At 60.2% G+C, this 3,729-nt stretch overlaps 1 pseudogene; it reads left to right on the forward strand.

The window, feature by feature from the left end:
- The first annotated feature begins 2,097 nt into the window (after window positions 1–2,097).
- Window positions 2,098–2,873, forward strand: LOC140645932 (feather keratin Cos2-3-like; annotated as a pseudogene).
- The last annotated feature ends 856 nt before the right edge of the window (window positions 2,874–3,729 follow it).

The raw sequence follows: 3,729 nt of genomic DNA on the forward strand, positions 1-3,729 counted from the left end.
CATGCATTCACCACAGAAGCCATGTACTCTGTGATCAAGGCAATCACACATACTGCCTGCAAATTACGTTTTTCATCAGAGTAATTCCACATATGGCTCTTACGCATGGGCATTGCGTCAAGAAAAGCCAAGGGGTCCCTGTGGATGAAGAACAACTCATGAAAGACACCCATCAAAAGAGCTCGATACCATGCCTTGCCTTGCCTTGCCTTGCTTTGCCATGCCTTGCTTTCCCTTCCTTTGCTTTGCCTACCCTTGCCTTGCCTTGCCTTGCCTTCCCTTCACTTCCCTTGCCTCGCCTCGCCTTGCCTACCCTTGCCTTGCCTTGCCTACCCTTGCCTTGCCTTGCCTACCCTTGCCTTGCCTTGCCTTGCTTTCCCTTGCCTTCCCTTGCCTTCCTTTCCCGTTTCTCCTCTGCATGTTTCCCATCCAGTGTGTGATCCTTCTCCACTGTCGTTGCAACCCCTCCTTCTCCGTCCCACCTCCCTCCTCCAGAAAGAAACTTGCCCCAGTTGGATGCTCCCAGTCCTTCCAGCATCCTTGCACATCCTGGTGAATACCACTCTGTTTCCCACTTTCTTACTCCTTCCCTCACCTTGTGTTTCTTCGGGCTCTAGATCAGTGGCTTGAGGAGAGGCAGCACCAGCACCGTTGAAGACGGACACTCCTCTGTGCCGGGAGAGGCTGGTAGTGAGGCGGGCGAAGATCAGGGACCATGGCCTGAAGAACAGCATAACCACAGCTAAGTGGCAAGTGCCTTGCGTCTCTCTTCTCATATCTGCTGCCAGGTGGAGAGCTGAATCGCCCCACAGGAGCCCAACAAGGCCGGGTTGCACACCAGGGAGTTGGTACCACCTTTGGAGACAAGGAGCACACCAGTCCGGCAGCGCTCAGCACAGGCCAGCATGGGCGGTACCTCACAGAAGAAGCAGTCAATGACATTGGGGCTGCGGCTGGGCAACCATAGGGTGAGTGCCACTGGGGCCAGCGAGGGGAGAGTGGCCCCAGCCCTCAGGCCTGCCATCGCAATGGCACAGACCTTCCCTCGCATGACACGGGGGATCCCTGGGGCTGGCACGTGGCCACAGATCGCTCGTAGGCCATGACTGCGAGCAGGAAGGGCTGGGCCACACAGCTGCCAAAGAAGCTTGTCCTCTCCATAGATAGGAAGTGCAGTGGCATCCTGAGCATCGTGACCAATGAGCGGCCGATCACCGAGGCCCAGAATCCCAGAATCGTTGAGGTTGGAAGGCACCTCTGGTGATGGTCAGGTCCGACCCTCCTGCTCAAGCAGGGTCAGCGAGAGCAGGTTGATCAGGACGCTGGCCCGTGTAGTCCTGAATATTTCCAAGAATGGAGACTCCACAACCTGCCTGGGCAATATCTCCTGGGCTTGGCCACCCTCCGAGTAGAAGAGTTTTCCTCGTGCCTGGGTGGAATTTCCTTCCACGCTGCTCCAGTATGCACACAAGGGCAAGTAAGCAAGCACTCCTGCCTACACGTGAGCAACTGTGGACTCGCCCGAGGACACACGAGGAAGCCCCTCGGCAGGGCAGGGCTGGAGCACGCTGGGGCAGGACAAGGCTCCAGACACGCTGACGGCGCTGGTATTTGTAGGGGACCCCCGGAGAGAGCCTAGAGAGCAGAGGAGGCCCAACAGGCACACAAAGGCCTCCCCAGAGCGGCATTAGGAGGAAGACAGTCAAAAGCTGCAGCAGCCTGCCAGTGACCATCAGAGAGAGCTTGGAGGGTGGGAGGAAGGGGACGCGGCACATTGTCCCGCTCGGGAACCCTTTGGCATGCAGGCGAGGATTGCAGGGCTGGGAGCAGCTGGGCCCTTTCTGCCAGTGGGGCTGCCAACAAGCCCACACGAGTGCCCCAGGCCAATGTCCCCAGCCTGCACGCGACCCCTCCGGCACTTGGGACTCATCTGCTGCTGGCACTGATGTGCTCCTGTCCCAGGAATCCTTAGGTCTCCCACCCCAGCAATGAAAAGGAACCTCCAAGGGGAGCGAGCGGGCACGACCAAACAAGGAAATGAAAAGGCAGCCGTGCAGGAAGCCAAAACACAGCCCGTATCATTAGCTGGGATGTTTTGCATTTCAGATGAGCTTCTCAGAAAATTACTACTTCCACAGAGGCTTCCTCTGGACCTGGGGCAGTGCAGGACCAGTATAAAAGCCACCCCAGCTCTTCACTCTCTCATCCGCTTCGCTCCCCTTCTTCTCCTTCGGAAGCAAGTGAGTTGGAAGCTCTGTCCTATACTGGGGCTTGGGGCTGCCACTCCTGGGAGGGGAAGCGGGGAGAAGGTCTGGCGTGGAGAGGGGCTGGGGCTGGGCTGAGGGGACTCTGGGGCTCTTGTCTAGGAAAGAGCTTTCCTGGGCCTGGCTCTCTTTGCATGGTGCCCAGGGGGACAGGCAAAGAGGTGTGTGCGCCTCCCTGCACAGCCTCCATCTCCCCGCCCAGCACATGCCTTGGCTCCCTCGTGGTGGGCGGACAGGCTGCTCCTCACGCACCCCCGTGCTCCCCCCTGCCCTCTCTCCCAGGTGCACCTCCAGCCCCAAGACATGTCCTGCTACAACCAGTGCCTGCCCTGCCAGCCCTGCGGCCCGACCCCGCTGGCCAACAGCTGCACCGAGCCCTGTGTCAGGCAGTGCCAGAACTCCACCGTCGTCATCGAGCCCTCCCCCGTGGTGGTGACCCTGCCCGGACCCATCCTCAGCTCCTTCCCACAGAACACCGTTGTGGGATCCTCCACCTCCGCTGCCGTTGGCAGCATCCTCAGCTCTCAGGGAGTGCCCATCAACTCCGGGTGCTGTGACCTCTCTGGCATTTCCAGCCGCTACTGCGGCAGAACATGCCTCCCCTGCTAAAGCTGCCACAGGCGGCCCCGCAGAAGGACCCCCAGGAACCCAGAAGATGGTAGTGGACTGAGCACAGAGATCCTGGCCATCTCTTTCAGGGGGGCTGAGCATCCACCGCTCCACCTGCAAAGGCAGGCAGGCAGAGGCGTGCCTGGGCCCTCTGAAAACATGGCCCTCGTCTAACGTGCCTGTTTCTCACTCTCTTTCCTCTCTCTCTTTTCTCTGTTGTCTTCTGCTGCCCTGGGCTGTGAGCACCTGCTAAGCCCCATGCGAGGAAGGACCTGCTGCCCCTCTCCCTCTCAGGGGCAGGCAGGCAGGCAGGCAGGCAGGCAGGCAGACGCCACGTGCGAACTCCACCCTGGCCAAGGGGCAAAGACTCCTAGCTACCCCTGGTGCTCCCTGCACCGTGGGCCCCACTCAGAGGACCTCCTTCCCCTCTTTCAACTCATTAAAGTTCTGCTGCATCCCAGCCTGGGCCTCTGCGTGGTCCTTCTCTCTCCGCACGCTCTCCCTGGCTTCCAGAGAGAAAGGTGTCGCTCTGGGGAGATCTTGCGGGCATAAAGGACAGCCACCGGTGTTCCCGGAGGCCTGCCTTGCTGCATCCCCGCACACAAATGCCCTCCTCAGCCTTTGAGCACGCCCTGCAGATGATGCGGGAGCCCAACCACTGTCTGAGTGAGGAGTCCATCTCCCCGGCCGCACTGCCTGCTGGTGGTGGCACTGGGAGCTGGTTCTGCCTCCAGCAGCACCTGTGAGCCCTCCCTGGCTGGCGGCTCTTGCCTCAGGAGGGCCCCTCTCCCTGTGGCAGGTGTGGTGGTGGTGGTGGTCCTGGTTGTCAGACAGGTTGCTCCTCACGGGCCCCTGT

The sequence above is a fragment of the Ciconia boyciana genome, unplaced genomic scaffold (assembly GCF_034638445.1).
Source record: "Ciconia boyciana unplaced genomic scaffold, ASM3463844v1 HiC_scaffold_49, whole genome shotgun sequence".
Classification (NCBI taxonomy): Eukaryota; Metazoa; Chordata; class Aves; order Ciconiiformes; family Ciconiidae; genus Ciconia; species Ciconia boyciana.